Consider the following 25,167-nt stretch of genomic DNA (forward strand, 5'->3'; position numbering starts at 1 on the left):
TTTCAACAAGTTTTTGTTTCAAACAAGTATTATTTAACAATTAATGTGATGGCAAACTGGCACAAAATTGTAGTCTTCTTTCTCACATATTTCTGGGGTAAGTCAAATTCTGTAAGTATATACAGTACATGCTGTAATAATCCTCTAATATGAATATGAGATCCTCATCAGTGATGTTATACATTACAGGATGTGATTCTCAGGACAGTGTTGAACAAAGTACATTTCAAACTGCTGTTGAAGGAGCAGCTGTAACAATCAACTGTCGATATGAAACCACTGATGTTTCACCATATCTCTTCTGGTACCAGCAAAAAGTGAATGGATTTCCAGAATACATGCTGAGCAGATTCGGTACTGATGACAACCAGTTCAAGGATAGATTTAACAGCGATCTCGACACAACTTCAAAATCATTTCCATTGACAATCCAAGATGTGCGTGTGTCTGACTCTGCTGTGTATTACTGTGCTCTGAGGCCCACAGTCACAGGAAACACAAGAACACTGTACAAAAACCTGACAGCTGAACGTGCACAACTAATTTCCTACCATAAAATCTATCTGAATTAAAGGTAGATTATGAATTTATAATATATAAATAAATATGTGACCCTGGATCACAAAAGCAGTCACAAGTAGCACGGGTATATTTGTAGCAATAGCCAATAATACATTGTATGGGTCAAAATGATATTTTTCTTTTATGCCAAAAATCATTAGGTTATTACAGTTTTTTACAATCGCTATGACAGATTTTTCAATACATTTAACAAGTTTCCTAAACTCTTAACGCACCAACACACCTAAAACACACAATTGGCAAAACGGTTAATTTCATGCTCAAAATCACACATTATAAACTAAACTGCAAAACTAATTTTCAAAATACAATACAGTTTTTTACAATCGCTATGACAGATTTTTCAATACATTTAACAAGTTTCCTAAACTCTTAACGCACCAACACACCTAAAACACACAATTGGCAAAACGGTTAATTTCATGCTCAAAATCACACATTATAAACTAAACTGCAAAACTAATTTTCAAAATACAATACAGTTTTTTACAATCGCTATGACAGATTTTTCAATACATTTAACAAGTTTCCTAAACTCTTAACGCACCAACACACCTAAAACACACAATTGGCAAAACGGTTAATTTCATGCTCAAAATCACACATTATAAACTAAACTGCAAAACTAATTTTCAAAATACAATAATACACTAACACAATACACCATGTCTACCAAAACATTAACACATGTTCTCTTCCACCAGGAACATTTAGTCAATCATAGCACAATGTCATAAAAAACACTAACAGATGGAATTACAGAAACTGCATTATTTTATATGTGTCAGGTCTGCCCTTATACAACAGACATATTATTCTATATATATATTATACTATATCTATTATATCTATAGATATTGTATTGATCATAGATTGTGTTTTGCACTGCAGTTTCTTTTGAAGTCTCTCTACATATTTGTTTTGTTTGTAATGTAAATGCATTTTGTTGTTTTTTTTGCAGCAGAAATTCAATACAACAAAATAAATGACCCTTCTTAGAGTAGCTTTATGGAATGTATGGTTTATGAAAAAAAGAAGACAGAGACAGAATTACTGCTGTAACGGCTTTATTTGCAACAGGACATTTCTGCAAGATAACAAAAATATGCAATATAGCTGCCATTTACAGTATTACTGTATGTGAAAATACAAAATATACAAACAGAAAAGGCCATCTTCTAATCTGCCCGGTCTTCTGCATTTGTCCACATGTTCTCATCCACATCACACCTGATATCTTCCCTGGCAAGGCATCTTGGGATGAATCTTTTACAGTAACATGCCTTATCCACCCCTGGCAGTATTCAGCTGTGATGTCTTGTATGCAGCATCTTTTGCATACAGGAGGGACATTTGGTCCTGTGGACTATGGTCAAAAACCTTTCATCTCCAGGCTGAGGAAACTCCTCAATGGGTTTGAGGAAAGGGAAGTAAGGGGCAAGGGAAATGGACATCATCCTCTGATGGGCGTCAAACCAGGCTGTGACTAGACGGGAATGGTGGAATGTCACATTGTCCCATATTTGCATAACTTTAATCAGCTGTTTCTCACTAGCAATGGAATAATGTGAAAATACAAAATATACGAACAGAAAAAGCACCAGAAGAATAATAAAAAAAAAAAAAAAGATCTTCTAATTATTTGCATAATTCAATCAGCTGTTTCTCAGTAAGAATATAATAAAATACAGGGGATATATTTGTGTTTCAGTTCACAATATAAACAGCGGTTTACCTTGACTTTAGCCTGTAAGGTTAGGTTTAGAACATGGTGTTATCTGTTCTGACATACAGTGTGAAAGCATTGGTAAATTTGGCAGTAAAAATCCATTGTTTTGGTCTTGTTTGAGCTTGTGTGTAAAAGAAGTTCAAGCATTTTAAATTTGTGTTAATTGTATGCATTTTGTGTTAAAGCAACAAGAAATGTGTTAATAGTATAGCTTACACAGGCGGATGTAGTGCTAACTGTGTTAAGAGTTTTGGAAAATTGTTAAAAGTATTGAAAAATCTGTCATAGCAATCGTAAAAAACTGTAATACACTAACACAATACACCATGTCTACCAAAACACTAACACATGTTCTCTTACACCAGGAACATTTAGTCAATCATAGCACAATGTCATAAAAAACACTAACATCAGATGGAATTACAGAAACTGCATTATTTTATATGTGTCAGGTCTGCCCTTATACAACAGACATATTATTCTATAGATATATTATACTATATCTATTAAATCTATAGATATTGTATTGATCATAGATTGTGTTTTTCACTGCAGTTTCTTTTGAAGTCTCTCTACATTTTTGTTTTGTTTGTAATGTAAATGCATTTTGTTGTTGTTTTTTTGCAGCAGAAATTCAATACAACAAAATAAATGACCCTTCTTAGAGTAGCTTTATGGAATGTATGGTTTATGAAAAAAAGATGACAGAGACAGAATTACTGCTGTAACGGCTTTATTTGCAACAGGACATTTCTGCAAGATAACAAAACCTTTCATCTCCAGGCTGAGAAAACTCCTCAATGGGGTTGAGGAAAGGGAAGTAAGGGGCAAGGAAAATGGACATCATCCTCTGATGGGCGTCAAACCAGGCTGTGACTATAGACGGGAATGGTGGAATGCCACATTGTCCCATATTTGCATAACTTCAATGAGCTGTTTCTCACTAGCAATGGAATACAGTAATGTGAAAATACAAAATATACGAACAGAAAAGGCACCAGAAGAATAAAAATAAAAAATAAAAATAAAAAAAAGATCTTCTAATTATTTGCATAATTCAATCAGCTGTTTCTCAGTAAGAATAGAATAAAATACAGGGGATATATTTGTGTTTCAATTCACAATATAAGCAGCTGTTTACCTTGACATTAGCCTGTAAGGTTAGGTATAGCACATGGTGTTATCTGTTCTGACATACAGTGTTAAAGCATTGGTAAATTTGGCAGTAAAAATCCATTGTTTTGGTCTTGTTTGAGCTTGTGTGTAAAAGAAGTTCAAGCATTTTAAATTTGTGTTAATTGAATGCATTTTGTGTTAAAGCAACAAGAAATGTGTTAATAGTATAGCTTACACAGACGGATGTAGTGCTAACTGTGTTAAGAGTTTTGGAAAATTGTTAAAAGTATTGAAAAATCTGTCATAGCAATCGTAAAAAACTGTAAGTAAAGATCATGTTCCATGAAGATATTTTCTAAATTTCCTACTGTAAATATATAAAACATTTATTTTTGTGATTTAATGCAGCACAATCGTGAACATAAATGGACAACTTTAAAGGCGATTTTCTCAATGTTTCAATATTTCTTGCACCCTCAGATTACAGATTTTCAAATAGTTGTATCTCGGCCAAATATTATCCTATCCTCCTAACAAACCATACATCAGTAAAACACGTATTCAGCTTTCAGATGATGTATATAAATCTCAATTTAAAAAAATTTACCCATGTGACTGGTTTTGTGGTCCAGGGTCACATGTGAAGGTGAAAACTATTGAAGCAGTGATATGATAAAGTATGCTTATTTTTCTTAATACTATTAATGATATTTATTCACACTGTACTCTAGGATGTAAATCACTGACTATAACAGTTCAACTTGCTTTTTTGTCTATGTTGTGCCAACTATACAGAACCAGATGAATACCTGTTTTAGCACCACTAAAAATATATCCCTAAATTTGTGCTGTGTACATACACATCTAAACTGAGAATCTGCTGATGGTTTATGTATCTAAAATACTGTAACAGCCGAAGTATGAGCAAAATAAGGCAGATCATATTCTGTAGGTTGAGATCTGTGGAATTATATTGCAATAACCACAAGAGGGTGTTATTCACTATTGCAGTATGACACTGTGGACTACATGAAACTGATCTGCTCTCTCATATAGAGCTCTCTGGAAGAGGGAGGGTTTAAAGCTTTGATATTTGGTGAGATATTGTTAAACTTAAGACAGACCATAAGAAACACACACAATGATACTCCATTCTATCATTCTGCTTTCTGCCTTTTCATGTAAGTAATAAAGTGTTTTGTGTTTTGCATCTACATCAATTATTCTGAGCAGCCAGAATACATGTCAAGTATAAAGTATATTCCTTTATGTTGTATATTGCATTGTATGCTGATACATCTCAAATAGATTCAATTGAAACAACAGTTCATTAAAGATTTGATCTACTTTTGCAGATGCAACGTATGGAAATGAAATTAAACCAACCGAAACAGAGGAGTTTGCTGTCGAAGGTTCAAGTGTTAAATTATCCTGCAGTTATTCATCTGCTCGTACTCTTCACTGGTACCGTCAGTTTCCCGGATCAGCTCCTGAATTCCTTGTGCTCATCTCAGACGGTGCAAAAGAAGCTCAGAAGTCTTCCAGATTCACTGCTGAGATCAGAAAAGCAAAACAAAACTATGTGGATCTGGAGATCTCCTCTGCTGCTCTGAAAGACTCTGCTGTGTATTACTGTGCTCTGGTGCCCACAGTCACAGGAAACACATCATCACTGTACAAAAACCTGACACAACTGAAAAGGCATTTATGCCTTCTACTTAACAGACTGAAGCACATCATTAAAATAATAACATTCCCTGCCAATTCAGACACTTACAACAAGAGTGATAGAACACATTCAAAGGCCAATGTTTAAAATTAGATATAATAACTTTGTACAAACCTAACATTAAAGTCATTATTATGTGCTGTAAGTGAAAGTGAAAATTTCACATTGTAACTTCTACCACCATTTATAAAAAAAAAAAAAAACAACACAAAAAAAATATGCAGGGAGAGAAGAAACAGTATGCAGACTTTATTTTCTTAGGAGGAAAAATTCAACTTGATTCTCATTTTGTAATGCTTTTGGGTAACCATATGCACCACATATTCATTATCAAGCCTCATTACAGGATCATTAGCTCCTCCTTTGGACAGTGGACTCCACATCAAGATCAGTTCCTCTGACAATCGTACTACTGTGTTCTGCAGCCCACTGTGGGTGACAGAATTATTTAAGATTCATATAACTATTTGTAGGTCACTATTATCAAATTTGTGACACTGACCTTGCTAACTATTATAATTATACTTTTTAATACACCTCTACTCTAGATCAGTACTAGACATGTTAAGATCTTATATCATAGCACTAATATTATTATTGGCTCATTAATCATTCATATTTGTATTTTTCTTATGAAAAATCATCTGATAAATAAATAAATAAATAAATATATATATATATATATATATATATATATATATATATATATAAAATTTATCGCAGTTGCACAAGTTTTCCTCTAGGCAATGGCAGAGCAAAAACATGAGACGCGGATCGTCACACTGAAAGCAGTTCCGGTGTGTTTATGAGTGAAACTGCAGAAGCTCAGTAACACAAAGCTACAGCTCAGAGCAGAGAGAAAATTAACACACAACTGATCTGACCTATAAACATGGAAAAACACCTTTTTCTGATTTTAATTCTAATTTCTGGTACAATATCACTCTTAATTACTTACAGTGGTATTCAGAATTATCCAAATTATTGACTTACAAATTATTTTATTATTTAATTATTTACAAAGTCTATGTGAAGCTGTACAAAAACTCATATTAATTTTCCCCCTTTGATGTCAAGCCACATCAAACCCACAATCTATAATTCACATAATATAATTACACTTGTTGAAACACCTGTGTGTGGTTACTGTAAGGGAAATGAAAAACTTAATATAGTAGAATACTTACTGAATTACTGTTGTTCATCACAACCATTTTGATAAATTTGACTAGAGTAACTACTACGAGTATTAGAACACGATTGGTTAGATGAAAAGGTAATAAGTGACGTACTTACGCTAAAGCTTTCATTTCTTGGAAAGTGAATTCTGTAAAATAAAGTTTCTCCCTTTGGAGTGGACTTTGAGCTTTGTAACCTTGCAGATCTTTTTTATGCTCAAACAGCAACATTACACACTAACTAAGGTTGAACAAGTAAAAAAGCACAATAGGACCCCTTTAAATACAGTGCCTAGTTTCTTTTGTTTGACACAATCTTTAAAACACTGCAATATCCAAAAACAGCCTCCACACCTCCTCCGGGATTATGCTACAGGGTATTCTGGTGTATTGTGTTAATGCTTTGGTTTATTGCTTTGATTTTATTTCACATTGTCACTTTGGAAAAAAATGTTAGAAATATATAAATTCACCACAGGGAGGCAGTATTCCTCAAAGTGTCTTCAGAGACATGACTTGAAGACCTGAAATATCAACAGAAAAGCAGTACAGAGGAAACAGAGATCTACAGTCAGAAGACTGAGAGACACATTCATTACAACACGTTAAAATATTAATATCTTTATCTCAACAATGGAAAAATGGGTGATTAGTATTCTTTTCCTCACAGCACAGATTTTTGGTAAGAAAGATAATTTACACTTTAATATTTTAGTTTATATGTGAGTTAATTAATATATGTAAATGAGTAATAGTTAAATGTTTTTTCCAGAGTGCTGGGGACAAGACAGAGTTGTACAACCTTCACGAAAACTGACTGCAAATGAAGAGGATCAAATGATTTTAATGTGTAATTACACTACCACAGCTGCAGATGTTTATCTCTTCTGGTACAAACAGCTCCCAAACAAATCACCAACGTTCATTCTGAATAAATATACATTTGGTGAAGGAACTACTGAGGATGAATTTAAGAAGAGATTTTCTGCAACATTGGACTCCACATCAAGATCAGTTCCTCTGACAATCCAGGATGTGTGTGTGTCTGACTCTGCTGTGTATTACTGTGCTCTGAAGCCCACTGTGACTCAAACACACTCAACACTCATACAAAAACATGCAAAAAATAAAAACTCTCCAACTTTGCCAAAGTAACACTAATCCATTAAACAATTTTATTTCAGAAAGTAAGAATCCTATCAGTAATAAATAAATAAATAATGTGAACTTGTATAGTGTAATATGTGACATTCTACTAAAGCAGAGCAGATCCGTAAAATTATTTTCATTATTTTTATCTCTTCAGTTTTTTTATTTTTTTTTAACAGAGTGCAGTTCTATTATCCATGGATGTGTTGGTGTGTCTGGTTTTTAATCAGCAGCACATACAGTATGTCTCCATCACACACGTTCTGAGTGTTTTCTTTTCAGGCTTGTGTTTGTGTTTAAAACTGTCACCTGCAACCAATCACCTGCGTCTGAAACCAAAAAAGGTCTGAAACACACCTCTTCTGTGAGCACTGAACTAAAGCATTAGCATCTGAGCACAGAGAACATTAATACACTGATATGACATAGTAAACATGGAAAAACAACTGTTTCTAATTTTAATTCTGACTTCAGGTACAAAATGACTCCCTTTATTGATTGTAGTGATGTAGAAGAACAGATAATTTTGTGAAACTTGACTCAGTAATTTTCTTTTTTCTTTGTTTTAGGTGTGATGACTGCAGATCAGATTGGGCCAAATAAAGAAACTCTCATCATAAAGAAGGAAGACGAGACTGTGACTCTCAGCTGCTCATATGATACTAGCAGCAATTATGTTAGACTTTACTGGTACAGACAGTATCTTAATGAAGAACCTCAGTATTTAATGTGGAAAGATGCTCGTTCATGGACCGATACTGGGAAGCCCTCTGACCCTCGCTTTCAGTCGACTACATCACAATCATCCACTGAACTCATTATTAACGGAGTAACTCTGTCAGATTCAGCTCTCTATTACTGTGCTCTAAGAGTTGGAGCCCAGTGATACAAAGTCTATGTGAAGCTGTACAAAAACTCATAATAATTTTCCCCCTTTGATGTCAAGCCACATCAAACCCACAATCTATAATTCACATAATATAATTACACTTGTTGAATCACCACCTGTGTGTGGTTGTAAGGGAAATGAAAAGTAAAAAACTTAATATAGTAGAATACTTACTGAATTACAGTTGTTCATTACAACCATTTTGATAAATTTGACTAAATATTATATTATCATCTGATATCTCCTCTGCAAAGTCTCTTGTGTGAAGTCTGCCTAAAGTATCTTCATATAGTGCAAACTAACATGTCCAATAAATGTCATTTTATTTCTTATTTGTAAGAACTGATTTTCCTGCTAAAACAAAACGCACCCTGCAATAAAGCCATAAAATGCACCCTGGACAGCAGATAGCAAAGACAGAGCACAGGACCTTGTCCTGCCCAAACTTATCTCCTTGTCTCCTTGTTTGACTTCAACTCATCCCCCCTCTCCTTCCTCAAGTCACTGAAAGTTCATTAAGAATGTCTATATATCACATATGGTGTATCTTGTGAATATGTTGGTAAAATGCTCTTAATTTCATTGCAGTCATTGGTTTAATGAGAAAGGTTGAGAACTTAGGAGAATCTGGTTCCCCTCTCTGGGTGATACCTCTTTACGATATCTCAAAAAACCAGGTGCTACCCCCCTGGGGCACATGGATTGGCCCAAACAACTCTAAACAATATTTGTATATCCCTTTTTGTTCTGGTCTGGATATTTAAGGCGAGGTGACAGAGCAGTCTTTGGGACTCTTTACCAGGAACCCCCATACAGTGATGTTTCAGTGTTTTCCTGTTGGAAGGCCCTGACACATCACCGTGTGTCTTTGTCAGGAAAACATTACTTACTTTTAGAGTCATCTTTGAGTAAATGATGTCATGTATTTATTATTTCTGAATTGGCTTTTAATCATTTACTTCTGTAATTGGCATTATACATTTTTACCTGACAAATAAATGTTACATCTTGATTTATTCTGAAATCATTATTTTAGTAGATTATGAGGAGGCTGGCGCTACCACAGCTCTGTGTCCAGGATAGGTCAAACTAAAGGCGTGTAAAGGAATTTTCCCTTAACCTAACTATCCAAAATAAAACTGTTGCGTCTACTCATCGACACAGAGCGTCTACTAATCGACACTTAATAAATAATAAAACTGTTGCGTCTACTCATCGACACAGAGCGTCTACTAATCGACACTTAATAACCTTTATACTCCAGCTCTTGCGTCTTCAGTCGACATCTGGCCGAGTCTACTAACCTAACTTACTTGATTCCCTAAACTGACCTGCTGCGCAGCAGAAATAACAGACAGACTTTCAGCAAATGTCCTCTAAATGCTTTAATAACGGCCGGGATAGTCTTCGAGCAGTTCTCAGAGAACTCTCCCAAGAAGAATCAAGGCCGGAGGATCTCTTGCAAATTCCATTGAGAATCCCACCGTAAAACACATATACAACAGTTTTTATAGTATAGAGGTATGGCATAAATGTCAGGCTGCATTACATAATTTCCCCACTATTTGATTGGTTCTTCATATGCAAACCCCTCTGTTACTAGGTAAAGCAAACTCTGATCTTGTGGTGACTTCATCTGTAATCACAAGATCCTAACAGACTGTCTAGTTTCATTTCCCAAAACTGTGTTATTTTTACATACATACGCACACAGTCAAAGACACAAGTTTTCCATTGGTTTCGTACAGTACATCCTGTTCCAATGTTAGATGTTAAATAAGGTTAGATGTTAGAAACATGATTAGTTTAATATACAGTTTAAAATCTCCACGACAGGCGCATACTGTATGAACGGAGCAGTAGGCACGTCATCTGAAGACCTTTTGATTTCTGTCTATCAATGACTTGTTGTATGGAAGTGGCTAAATAAACTACACTTTTTTGTATGCGTAAGCAGTAGGCAACCGACTTAAGAGGTATTAGCAAACCCTGCACCCTCTGACCAAGATCAGACTGGCGAGGCTGTGTCCGTGAGATCCACGTAAACCCGGGGCGTGTGACTCTGTGCGGCATCGGTCCCTTAATTAATTAATAATTGAAAGTATGGGATACTCAGAATAATTAAAGATCTAAATTAATTCATAAGCAATATTTATGATTATTTTCTAATCAGAAACACGATCTAAATTTGATTATCATTTGAAATTGGAGTCAGATTACGCATAGAGCTAAAGTAATACTAAAACTAAATTCCAATAAATTAAGTGAACTTCACTGGAGTGCTGAAAAGACAAACACGCATTATACCTTCGCCAGGCCGTTGGATTCCGTCCTTGGGCCAATGGGTGGTCCTTCCAATTTATTCTGATTAATTGGTTCTGACATTAGTCTTACTGTGACTTGTGTCAGAATATGAATGGAATTTAAATGGTTCAGCTCAGCAAACTCTATTCAAACTCACCACAAGGAGGCATCATTCCTCAAATTCTTATATAAGGCTGAACCTTATGAAGATTCTGAAACTATAAAGAGAAACAGAGACAGAAAATACCTTCTGGGAATTTCTGTTAAAATAGTCTCCCTTTTTAACTTGAATCGACAATGGCAAAATGGGTGATTATTTCTCTTTTCATTTTTGGTAAGAACATTATTTCATAATTCACACTGTGATACTCAATATATATGCACATGAATAATGTAAATCTATTTTCCAGTGTGCCGGGCACAAGACAATGTTGAACAGCCTTCAGGAGAAATGACTGCAAATGAACAAGATCAAGTCACTCTACTGTGCAATTACTCTACCATATATACAAATGCATATCTTTACTGGTACAAACAGCTATCAAACAGATCACCAACACTCATTCTGAGTGAATTTACAGTTGGTAAAGGAACTACTGAGGATGAATTTAAGGAGAGATTTTCTGCAACATTGGACTCCACATCAAGAACAGTTCCACTGCTGATTCAGGATGTGTGTGTGTCTGACTCTGCTGTGTATTACTGCGCTCTGAAGCCCACTGTGACTCAAACACACTCAACACTCATACAAAAACACATTTCTCTGACATATATTGGTGACAAACCATAATGAATCAATACTCAATAGTAATTAAATTATAGTAAAAACAATTGTAGTTGAGCAACATTAAATACAATCTTTTAATGTACAAGTCTCTTATTTTTCAGATATACCTACTGTAAGTACAATAATGTTAAGTGCTCCATCTTCTATCTTCTAGAAAAATAGTTGATCTGTGCTGACCTGTTGAACCAAAAACTGTGAAGAGACTGAGAAAACAAACATCAGAACATTGAAAAGTCTCAAAAATAGACCAAGAATTCTTAAGGAGGAGGAGACATTCAATGTTCAGGAACTGTGGTGCAGTCAGACTCCTCCTGCAGTTCTCTGCATGTGTGACAGTGTTAGTACAACTTTATCAAAGAGAGGCTGAAACAAGAGTCTGCTGTAGATTTCAACAAGTTTTTGTTTCAAACAAGTATTATTTAACAATTAATGTGATGGCAAACTGGCACAAAATTGTAGTCTTCTTTCTCACATATTTCTGGGGTAAGTCAAATTCTGTAAGTAAATACAGTACATGCTGTAATAATCCTCTAATATGAATATGAGATCCTCATCAGTGATGTTATACATTACAGGATGTGATTCTCAGGACAGTGTTGAACAAAGTACATTTCAAACTGCTGTTGAAGGAGCAGCTGTAACAATCAACTGTCGATATGAAACCACTGGTGTTTCACCATATCTCTTCTGGTACCAGCAAAAAGTGAATGGATTTCCAGAATACATGCTGAGCAGATTCGGTACTGATGACAACCAGTTCAAGGATAGATTTAACAGCGATCTCGACACAACTTCAAAATCATTTCCATTGACAATCCAAGATGTGCGTGTGTCTGACTCTGCTGTGTATTACTGTGCTCTGAGGCCCACAGTCACAGGAAACACAAGAACACTGTACAAAAACCTGACAGCTGAACGTGCACAACTAATTTCCTACCATAAAATCTATCTGAATTAAAGGTAGATTATGAATTTATAATATATAAATAAATATGTGACCCTGGCTGGATCACAAAACCAGTCACAAGTAGCACGGGTATATTTGTAGCAATAGCCAACAATTGTATGGGTCAAAATTAAAAAAAAATCTTTTATGCCAAAAATCATTACGATATTAAGGAAAGATCATGTTCCATGAAGATATTTTGTAAATTCCCTACCGTAAATATATAATTAAGATATATTAAATATTAATATATTAATTATATTAAAATAAGATATTTTGTGAGTGAATGCAGCACAATCGTGAGCATAAATGGACAACTTTAAAAGCGATTTTCTCAATGTTTCAATTTTTCTTGCACCCTCAGATTACAGATTTTCAAATAGTTGTATCTCGGCCAAATATTATCCTATCCTCCTAACAAACCATACATCAGTAAAACGCGCATGTATTCAGCTTTCAGATGATGTATAAATCTCATTTAAAAAAAAAAAAAAAGACCCATGTGACTGGTTTTGTGCTCCAGGGTCACATGTGAAGGTGAAAACTATTGAAGCAGTGATATGATAAAGTATGCTTATTTATCTTAATACTATTAATGATATTTAGTCACACTGTACTCTAGGATGTAAATCACTGACTAAACAGTTCAACTTGCTTTTTTTGTCTATGCTGTGCCAACTATACAGAACCAGATGAATACCTGTTTTAGCACCACTAAAAATAAATCCCTACATTTGTGCTGTGTACATATACACTGAGAATATCTGCTGATGGTTTATGTATCTAAAATACTGTAACAGCCAAAGTATGAGCAAAATAAGGCAGATCATATTCTGTAGGTTGAGATCTGTGGATTTATATTATACGACAGAGATTGCAATAACCACAAGAGGGTGTTATTCACTATTGCAGTAGTGATGACACTGTGGACTACATGAAACTGATCTGCTCTCTCTCATAGAGCTCTCTGGAAGAGGGAGGGTTTAAAGCTTTGATATTTGGTGAGATATTGTTAAACTTAAGACAGACCATAAGAAACACACACAATGATACTCTATTCTATCATTCTGCTTTCTGCCTTTTCATGTAAGTAATACAGTGTTACTTGTCAAGTATAAAGTATATTCCTTTATGTTGTATATTGCATTGTATGCTGATACATCTCAAATAGATTCAATTGATACACCAGTTCATTAAAGATTTGATCTACTTTTGCAGATGCAACGTATGGAAATGAAATTAAACCAACCGAAACAGAGGAGTTTGCTGTTGAAGGTTCAAGTGTTAAATTATCCTGCAGTTATTCATCTGCTCGTACTCTTCATTGGTACCGTCAGTTTCCCGGATCAGCTCCTGAATTCCTTGTGCTCATCTCAGAAGGTGTAAAAGAAGCTCAGAAGTCTTCCAGATTCACTGCTGAGATCAGAAAAGCAAAACAAAACTATGTGGATCTGGAGATCTCCTCTGCTACAGTATCAGACTCTGCTGTGTATTACTGTGCTCTGGAGCCCACAGTCACAGGAAACACATCATCACTGTACAAAAACCTGACACAACTGAAAAGGCATTTATGCCTTCTACTTAACAGACTGAAGCACATAACAATTAAAATAATAACATTCCCTGCCAATTCAGACACTTACAACAAGAGTGATAGAACACATTCAAAGGCCAATGTTTAAAATTAGATATAATAACTTTGTACAAACCTAACATTAAAGTCATTATTATGTGCTGTAAGTGAAAGTGAAAATTTCACATTGTAACTTCTACCAGCATTTATAAAAAATAAATAAAACAACACACAAAAAATATGCAGGGAGAGTAGAAACAGTATGCAGACTTTATTTTCTTAGGAGGAAAAATTCAACTTGATTCTCATTTTGTAATGCTTTTGGGTAACCATATGCACCACATATTCATTATCAAGCTTCATTACAGGATCATTAGCTCCTCCTTTGGACAGTGGACTCCACATCAAGATCAGTTCCTCTGACAATCGTACTACTGTGTTCTGCAGCCCACTGTGGGTGACAGAATTATTTAAGATTCATATAACTATTTGTAGGTCACTATTATCAAATTTGTGACACTGACCTTGCTAACTATTATAATTATGCTTTTTAATACACCTCTACTCTAGATCAGTACTAGACATGTTAAGATCTTATATCATAGCACTAATATTATTATTGGCTCATTAATCATTCATATTTGTATTTTTCTTATGAAAAATCATCTGATAAATAAATTATATTTATATATATTTAAATATTTATATATAATTTATTATATATATATAATTTATCGCAGTTGCACAAGTTTTCCTCTAGGCAATGGCAGAGCAAAAACATGAGATGCGGATCGTCACACTGAAAGCAGTTCCGGTGTGTTTATGAGTGAAACTGCAGAAGCTCAGTAACACAAAGCTACAGCTCAGAGCAGAGAGAAAATTAACACACAACTGATCTGACCTATAAACATGGAAACACACCTTTTTCTGATTTTAATTCTAATTTCTGGTACAATATCACTCTTAATTACTTACAGTGGTATTCAGAATTATCCAAATTATTGACTTACAAATTATTTTGCTTTTTATTGTTTTAGGTGTAATGACTGCAGATCAGATTGGGCCAAATAAAGAAACTCTCATAATGAAGAAGGAAGACGAGACTGTGACTCTCAGCTGCTCATATGATACTAGCAGCAGTTATGTTTATCTTTACTGGTACAAACAGTATGCTAATAGTGAACCTCAGTATTTAATATTTAAACCTGCCCGATCAGCTACTACAACTGGGAGACCCTCTGATCCTCGCTTTCAGTCGACTACATCACAAACATCCACTGAACTCGAGATTACCGGAGTAACTCTGTCAGATTCAGCTCTCTATTACTGTGCTCTAAGAGTTGGAGCCCAGTGATACAAAGTCTATGTGAAGCTGTACAAAAACTCATATTAATTTTCCCCCTTTGATGTCAAGTTACATCAAACCCACAATCTATAATTCACATAATATAATTACACTTGATGAAACACCTGTGTGTGGTTACTGGAAGGGAAATGAAAAACTTAATATAGTAGAATACTTACTGAATTACTGTTGTTCATCACAACCATTTTGATAAATTTGACTAGAGTAATTACTACGAGTATTAGAACACGATTGGTTAGATGAAAAGGTAATAAGTGACGTAACATTTGAGTCTTCCTGCAGAACTTACGCTAAAGCTTTCATTTCTTGGAAAGTGAATTCTGTAAAATAAAGTTTCTCCCTTTGGAGTGGACTTTGAGCTTTGTAACCTTGCAGATCTTTTTTATGCTCAATCAGCAACATTACACACTAACTAAGGTTGAAAAAGTAAAAAAGCACAATAGGACCCCTTTGAATACAGTCCCAAATCTTGTTTGTATGTCACAATCTTTAAAACACTGCAATATCCAAAAACAACCTCCACACCTCCTCCGGGAGCATGCTACAGGGTATTCTGGTGTATTGTGTTAATGCTTTGGTTTATTGCTTTGATTTTATCTCACATTGTCACTCTGGATAAAAATGTTAGAAATATATAAATTCACCACAGGGAGGCAGTATTCCTCAAAGTGTCTTCAGAGACATGACTTGAAGACCTGAAATATCAACAGAAAAGCAGTACAGAGGAAACAGAGATCAGTCAGAAGACAGAGACACATTCATTACAACACGTTAAAATATTAATATCTTTATCTCAACAATGGAAAAATGGGTGATTAATATTCTTATCCTCACAGCACAGATTTTTGGTAAGAAAGATCTTAATTTACACTTAAATATTTTAGTTTATATGTGAGTTAATTAATATATGTAAATGAGTAATAGTTAAATGTTTTTTCCAGAGTGCTGGGGGCAAGACAGAGTTGAACAACCTTCACAAAAACTGACTGCAAATGAAGAGGGTCAAATAACTTTAATGTGTAATTACACTACCACAGCTGCAGATGTTTATCTCTTCTGGTACAAACAGCTCCCAAACAAATCACCAACGTTCATTCTGAATAAATATACATTTGGTGAAGGAACTACTGAGGATGAATTTAAGGAGAGATTTTCTGCAACATTGGACTCCACATCAAGATCTGTTCCTCTGACAATCCAGGATGTGTGTGTGTCTGACTCTGCTGTCTATTACTGTGCTCTGAGGCCCACTGTGACTCAAACACACTCAACACTCATACAAAAAGCTCGTCTTGTCTTCAACGAGCCCAAGAGGGCCCACGTCACCCCTCTGTTAATCTCTCTGCACTGGCTACCTCTCGCTGCTCGCATCAAGTTCAAGGCATTGACGCTTGCTTACAGATCTATCACACGCTCAGCTCCCTCCTACCTTCACTCACTCCTACGAGCCTACATCCCCACCAGACGCCTACGATCAATCAACGAGCGACGTCTCGTGGTTCCATCACAGAAAGCCACAAAATCACTTTCCAGATCATTCTCATTCACAGTTCCATGCTGGTGGAACACTCTCCCCACCCTCATCCGGAATGCAGAATCCCTGACAACATTCAAAAAACAGCTGAAAACCCATCTCTTCCGTGAGCACCTAAACTCATAAAAAAATTAAAAAAAAAACCTTTCCCTTAAAATCCCACTTATCATGCTTATGCTACTCTGAATAATGCATGAACTTCGTATTCTGAACACTTCTTGCGTTGTTGTTGTCTTTTGCCTCTTCATGATGACTCGCTTAATTTAGTCCTGATTTGTAAGTCGCTTTGGATAAAAGCGTCTGCTAAATGACTAAATGTAAATGTAAATGTAAAAACATGCAAAAAATAAAAACTCTCTAACTTTGCCAAAGTAACACTAATCCATTAAAAAAATGTATTTCAGAAAGTAAGAATCCTATCAGTGATAAATAAATAAATAATGTGAACTTGTATAGTGTAATGTGACGTTCTACTAAAGCAGAGCAGGTCCGTATTTAAATTATTTTCATTATTTTTATCTCTTCAGTTTTTTTTTTTTTTTTACAGAGTGCAGTTCTATTATCCATGGATCTGTTGGTGTGTCTGGTTTTTAATCAGCAGCACATACAGTATGTCTCCATCACACACGTTCTGAATGCTTTCTTTTAAGGCTTGTGTTTGTGTTTAAAACTGTCACCTCCAACCAATCACCTGCGTCTGAAACCGAAAAAGGTCTGAAACACACCTCTTCTGTGAGCACTGAACTAAAGCATTAGCATCTGAGCACAGAGAACATTAATACACTGATATGACATAGTAAACATGGAAAAACAACTGTTTCTAATTTTAATTCTGACTTCAGGTACAAAATGACTCTCTTTATTCATTGTAGTGATGTAGAAGAACAAATCATTTTGTGCAAATTGACTCAGTAATTTTATTTTTTCTTTGTTTTAGGTGTGCTGACTGCAGATCAGATTGGGCCAAATAAAGAAAATAGCCTCATAAAGAAGGAAGACGAGACTGTGACTCTCAGCTGCTCATATGATACTAGCAGCAATTATGTTACACTTTACTGGTACAGACAGTATCTTAATGAAGAACCTCAGTATTTAATGTGGAAAGAGGCTCGTTCATGGAGCAGTACTGGGAACCCCTCTGATCCTCGCTTTCAGTCGACTACATCACGAACATCCACTGAACTCAAGATTAACGGAGTAACTCTGTCAGATTCAGCTCTCTATTACTGTGCTCTGGAGCCCAGTGATACAAAGTCTATGTGAAGCTGTACAAAAACTCATAATAATTTTCCCCCTTTGATGTCAAGCCACATCAAACCCACAATCTATAATTCACATAATATAATTACACTTGTTGAAACACCACCTGTGTGTGGTTACTGGAAGGGAAATGAAAAGTAAAAAACTTAATATAGTAGAATACTTACTGAATTACAGTTGTTCATCACAACCCTTTTGATAAATTTGACTAAATATTATATTATCATCTGATATCTCCTCTGCAAAGTCTCTTGTGTGAAGTCTGCCTAAAGTATCTTCATATAGTGCAAACTAACATGTCCAATAATAGCATTTTTTTTTTCTTATTTGTAAGAACTGATTTTCCTGCTAAAACAAAACGCACCCTGCAATAAAGCCATAAAATGCACCCTGGACAGCAGATAGCAAAGACAGAGCACAGAACCTTGTCCTGCCCAAACTTATCTCCTTGTCTCCTTGTTTGACTTCAACTCATCCCCCCTCTCCCTCCTCAAGTCACTGAAAGTTCATTAAGAATGTCTATATATCACATATGGTGTATCTTGAGAATATGTTGTTCCCTTTCGAAAGGGAACTCTACACTACGTCAGAATGACGCTATGGGGAACGCCTCAGGCGTGACAGGTGTCTGAAATAAATATCAACTCACGTCAATTATGTTGACCGGCGACAGCCCGTGAATCATCAGCTTGATTGATTAACGCGCAACCTGGATGTATAAAGGGAAGCCTTGCATACATGACAACATCTTTTCGTCTTCAGGGACTGTTTGTCTGTATTGAGAATATCGCTGAAGCACGCGGGAGGCTCTCGAGAGAGCCTCTTGTGCAAACTGTGAGCGTTTTTTATTTAAAAATGCTCCGCTTTCGCGGACCCTTTTCTCGAGGGAGGAGGGTTCAGCATCTGAGCTGTGGTGCGTGCGATCTGTGAAACAATACTGTTTGGGTACGAGGCGTTCACAGTCAGTTCCTGAGGGTGCTGGCAGTGTTCATTAAGAAATATCTCGGCGCGCGTGAGAAAGAAAAAATCCGTGCGCTGTCGGATGTTTCAACCTCGCAACTGTTGACTTTCTTCTCGAGGGATGAAAGCCAAATATTTTTTAACGGCTCTTTTCTCGCGCTTGCCGAGGCAGTGTGTAGATTACGAGAACGTATAAATGTTAAAACAGTATTGTCTGGTGAGTATGGCTGCATTTAATTCTATGAATTAAAATGATGGAATATTATCTGACTTTTAAGAAGTTAGATATTTAGTAATTCAGCCTATCATCCAGATCGCGTTACCCAGTGTTTTTGGCTGCATTTTAATTGAAAAATGAGCAGTGAACAAAAAGAGCAGGTGTAATTCTGGTCTTTTTGTAAAATGTGAAATTAACATATTTCTGTTTCTTTTCAGACCACATCTCCTGTTTTAGAGTCTGGGGCAAAATGTTATGGGAGTAAATCTAAAGATTTTTTTTCGATGGTCAGGTAGTAGGTCTTAACAGGCCTCCTTGACCAGACAGTCCCCATTTTGCAACCGGACAGTGCTTGGGCCTCCCTGAGGTGAGCTCCCAGGAATTGACTGTCAAGGAGTAATGTGGTTATCAGGTTATAGGCCTCACTAGGCCTTCCTGAAGATGAGCTCCCACATACTGTGGTTGAATATGAGCTCCCACATTCTGTGGTTATCAAGTTATAGGCTTCACCAAGCCTTCTTGAATATGAGCTCCCACATACTGTGGTTATCAGGTCATAGGCCTCACCAGGCCTTCCTGAGTATGAGCTCCCACATACTGTGGTTGAATATGAGCTCCCACATACTGTGGTTATCAGGTCAGAGGCCTCACCAGGCCTTCTTGAAAATGAGCTCCCACATACTGTAGTTGCCAGGTTATAGGCCTCACCAGGCCTTCCTGGTTATGAGCTTCCACATGTCAGGTTACAGGCCTCACCGGCCTTCCTGAATGTGAGCTCCCACATACTGTGGTAATCAGGTTACAGGCCTCATCAGGCCTTCCTGGTTATGAGCTCCCACATACTGTGGTCGCCAGGTTACAGGCCTCATCCGGCCTTCCTGGTTATGAGCTCCCACATACTGGGATATCAGGTTACAGGCCTTTCTAGGCCTTCCTGAATATGAGCTCCCATACACGGTGGTCGCCACGTTACAGGCCTCGCCAGGCCTTCCTGGTTATGAGCTCCCACATACTGTGGCGCCAGGTTACAGGCCTCACCGGCCTTCCTGGTGATGGGCTTCTACATGTCAGGTTGCAGGCCTCACCCGGCCTTCCTGAATGTGAGCTCCCACATACTGTGGTCATCAGGTTACAGGCCTCATCCGACCTTCCTGGTTATGAGCTCCCACATACTGTAGTCGCCAGGTTATAGGCCTCACCAGGCCTTCTTGGTTAGGAGTTTTTTCACATGTCAGGTTTCGGGCCTCGCCGGCCTTCCTGAATGTGAGCTCCCTCATACTGTGGTTGTACATGAGCTCCCACATACTGTAGTCGCCAGGTTATAGGCCTCACCAGGCCTTCTTGGTTAGGAGTTTTCACATGTCAGGTTTCGGGCCTCACCGGCCTTCCTGAATGTGAGCTCCTACATACTGTGAGCTTCCACTTACTGTGGTTATTAAGTTATAGGCCTTACCAGGCCTTCTTGATTATGAGCTCCCACATACTGTGGTTGAATATGAGCTCCCACATTCTGTGGTTATCAAGTTTTAGGCCTCACCAGGCCTTCTTGAATATGAGCTCCCACATACTGTGGTTATCAGGTCATCGGCCTCACTAGGCCTTCCTGAGTATAGCTCTCACATACTGTGGTTGAATATGAGCTCCCACATTCTGTGGTTATCAAGTTTTAGGCCTCACCAGGCCTTCTTGAATATGAGCCCCCACATTCTGTGGTTATCAGGTCAGAGGCCTCACCAGGCCTTCCTGAATGAGAGCTTCCACATATTTTGGTTGAATATGAGCTCCCACTTACTGTGGGTATCAAGTTATAGGCCTCACCAGGCCTTCTTGAATATGAGCTCCCACATATTGTGGTTATCAGGTCATAGGCCTCACTAGGCCTTCCTGAGTATAGCTCTCACATACTGTGGTTGAATATGAGCTCCCACATTCTGTGGTTATCAAGTTTTAGGCCTCACCAGGCCTTCTTGAATATGAGCCTCCACATTCTATGGTTATCAGGTCAGAGGCCTCACCAGGCCTTCCTGAATGAGAGCTTCCACATATTTTGGTTGAATATGAGCTCCCACATGCTGTGGTTGTCAGGTCACAGGCCTCACTAGGCCTTCCTGAGTATGAGCTCCCACATACTGTGGTTGAATATGAGCTCCCACATACTGTAGTTGCCAGGTTATTGGCCTCACCAGGCCTTCCTGGTTACGAGCCTCCACATGTTAGGTTACAGGCCTCACTGGCCTTCCTGAATGTGAGCTCCCACATACTGTGGTGAATATGAGCTCCCATGTTATATGGTTATCAGGTCAGAGGCCTCACTAGGCCTTCCTGATTTGAGCTCCCACATGCTGTGGTCGCCAGGTTAGAGGCCTCACCGGCCTTCCTGAGTATGAGTTCCCCCCATGCTGTGGTTGTATATGAGCTCCCACATACTATAGTCGCCAGGTTATAGGCCTTAACAGGCCTTCTTGGTTAAGAGCCTCCACATGTCAGGTTACAGGCCTCACCGGCCTTCCTGAATGTGAGCTCCTACATACTGTGGTCATCAGGTTACAGGCCTCATCTGGCCTTCCTGGTTATGAGCTCCCACATTCTGTGGTTATCAGGTCAGAGGCCTCACCAGGCCTTTCTGAGTATGAGCTCCCACATACTGTGGTTGTATATGAGCTCCCACATACTGTAGTCGCCAGGTTATAGGCCTCACCAGGCCTTCTTGGTTAGGAGTCTTCACATGTCAGGTTACAGGCCTCGCCGGCCTTCCTGAATGTGAGCTCCTACATGCTGTGAGCTTCCACTTACTGTGATTATCAAGTTATAGGCCTCACCAGGCCTTCTTGAATTTGAGCTCCCACGTGCGGTGGTCGTTAGGTCACAGGCCTCACCGGCCTTCCTGAGTTTTAACCTTCCACAATTAGTGGTCACCAGGCTTTAGGCCTCTGCGGCCTTCCTGGTTATGAGTTCTTTCATGTCAGGCAGGCCTCACCAGGCCTTACTGAATGAGAACTCCCACGTATTGTGTCTATCAGGTTGCAGGATTCTTCTGGCTTTCCTGATTATAGGTTCCCACGTACGGTGGTTCCCTGGTTACAGGCCTCACCAGGCCTTCCTGGGTTTGAGCTTTTACATGTCAGGTTACAGGCCTCATCCGGCCTTCCCGAATGTGGGCTCACACATACTGTGTTTTTAGAGTGATGAAGTACGAGCAAACCTTTACTTCATTCCTTTTTGGTACATACGTTCCGTACCTTTTTTAAACCATGCTTATGGTAAGTCACACGACTTATGTCTTGTGTATTTTCTATATCCATTTTCTATGGTAAGGGTCATGCGCGTATCGCTTCTGTCCCTTCCTATGTGGCTCAGACCCTGGTCTTTCACTTCGGGTCCCATTCTAGATACTTCCTGTCGTCACTTTATTACGACAGATGTTTTTCTCTAGCTAACTTCCACATTCTGATGAGCTCCCACACACTGTGGTCACCGTGTTACAGGCCTCACCGGCCTTCCCGAGTATGAGCTCCCACATGCTGTGGTCGCCAGGTTAGAGGCCTCATCAGGCCTTCTTGGGTTCAGAATGGCTAAGTACATGCACTTTCTTTCATGTACTTTCTATTTCCATTTTCTATGGTAAGGGTTGTGCGCTGTACGCTTTATTCCCTTTCTGAAAGTGAGCTCCCACATCCTGTGGTCGCCAGGTTAGAGGCCTCACCGGCCTTCCTGATATGAGCTCCCACATGACGTGGTCGCCAGGTTAGAGGCCTCACCGGCCTTCCTGATAGGAGCTCCCACATGCTGTGGTCGCCAGGTTAGAGGCCTCACCGGCCTTCCTGATAGGAGCTCCCACATGCTGTGGTCACCAGGTTAGAGGCCTCACCGGCCTTCCTAATATGAGCTCCCACATGTTGTGGTTGCCAGGTCAGAGGCCTCACCGGCCTTCCTGAAGGTAAGCTCCCACATATTGTGGTTGAATACAAGCTCCCCCATGTTGTGGTCGCCAGGTTAGAGGTCCTACCAGGCCTTCCTGGAGGTAGCTCCCTTTAGGCCCTCACAGGCCTCCTCAGTGTTTTGAAACACAAACACTGGGTAGATCCATGGATCGAGTAGAGAGACTCCCCTCGCTGGCAAGGGTTGTAAAGCACTATGCTGAGTCATACTCTCCAGGGTTTCCCGTCTCTGAGATCCGGGCTGAGTGGTTCACTGCCTGTTTTGCAGTCCCTCGGGTTGGATGCCTTCTTAAGGCAAGTGTCCAGAGGCTCTGTCTTCAGACAGACAGGAAGTGGCCAGACTCTAGTGTCTTATGTAGTGACACCAGGTCAGGCCTGCCTGGTGGTATTTCAGGTGGCACGCTCCCCTGAATAGTGACTGGCTGGGAGTCCCTTGGGCCCCCTAGCCACACTCCCTAGAAGGGACCCCTTCTTTTGGAAGCTGTGGTCCTAAGCCTTTGAGCTGGCCCAGATATACCCCCCATTAACTATGTTCTGGCGGTTTCTTGGTTCATTAGCTTGGGTGATGACCGGTAGGGAGTGCTGTCACTGACAGCCCGATGTGACCTAAGGGTGAGTGGTTCCAGTGTTTTCTGAATTACTGGTTCGGACAGTTGTCACTGCCTTTGGGCATGCACTCCCCTCAGCATGGTGGCGTTGGTATATCGTTCCCCATAGCGTCATTCTGACGTAGTGTAGAGTTCCCTTTCGAAAGGGAACGTCTCAGGTTACGACTGTAACCTATGTTCCCTGAGAACAGGGAACGAGACACTACGTCTTCCTGCCATGCCTCGGGGCCTGCCTGCAACAGTCCCTTCAGACGATAGGATGTTGTCATGTATGCAAGGCTTCCCTTTATACATCCAGGTTGCGCGTTAATCAATCAAGCTGATGATTCACGGGCTGTCGCCGGTCAACATAATTGACGTGAGTTGATATTTATTTCAGACACCTGTCACGCCTGAGGCGTTCCCCATAGCGTCATTCTGACGTAGTGTCTCGTTCCCTGTTCTCAGGGAACATAGGTTACAGTCGTAACCTGAGACGTTTTTTCCTTCATGTTTGGTATCATTTTAGTATCTCAGTGCGATTGGTAAAATGCTCTTAATTTCATTGCAGTCATTGGTTTATGAGAAAGGTTGAGAACTTAGGAGAATCTGGTTCCCCTCTCTGGGTGATACCTCTTTACGATATCTCAAAAAACCAGGTGCTACCCCCCTGGGGTAAATGGATTGGCCCAAACAACTCTAAACAATATTTGTATAACCCTTTTTGTTCTGGTCTGGATATGTAAGGCGAGGTGACAGAGCAGTCTTTGGGACTCTTTACCAGGAACCCCCATACAGTGATGTTTCAGTGTTTTCCTGTTGGAAGGCCCTGACACATCACTGTGTGTCTTTGTCAGGAAAACATTACTTACTTTTAGAGTCATCTTTGAGTAAATGATGTCATGTATTTATTATTTCTGAATTGGCTTTTAATCATTTACTTCTGTAATTGGCATGATACATTTTTACCTGACAAATAAATGTTACATCTTGATTTATTCTGAAATCATTATTTTAGTAGATTATGAGGAGGCTGGCGCTACCACAGCTCTGTGTCCAGGATAGGTCAAACTAAAGGCGCATATGAACGGAGCAGTAAGCACGTCATCTGAAGACCTTTTGATTTCTGTCTATCAATGACTTGGCAAGTTGTACGGAAGTGGCTAAATAAACTACACTTTTTTGTATGCGTGAGCAGTAGGCAACCGACTTAAGAGGTATTAGCAAACCCTGCACCCTCTGACCAAGATCAGACTGGCGAGGCTGTGTCCGTGAGATCCACGTAAACCCGGGGCGTGTGACTCTGTGCGGCATCGGGTCCCT

At 38.7% G+C, this 25,167-nt stretch overlaps 1 long non-coding RNA gene across 1 annotated transcript; it reads left to right on the forward strand.

Moving 5' to 3' along the window:
- Positions 1-10,901: 10,901 nt before the first annotated feature.
- On the forward strand, positions 10,902-12,328 carry LOC311292702. Its single transcript, XR_014627782.1, has 3 exons — positions 10,902-11,010; positions 11,087-11,946; positions 12,039-12,328. It is a non-coding gene; the product is annotated as an uncharacterized lncRNA (long non-coding RNA).
- Positions 12,329-25,167: the final 12,839 nt, after the last annotated feature.

This window comes from Rutilus rutilus (assembly GCF_951802725.1).
Source record: "Rutilus rutilus genome assembly, chromosome: 6".
Taxonomy (NCBI): Eukaryota; Metazoa; Chordata; class Actinopteri; order Cypriniformes; family Leuciscidae; genus Rutilus; species Rutilus rutilus.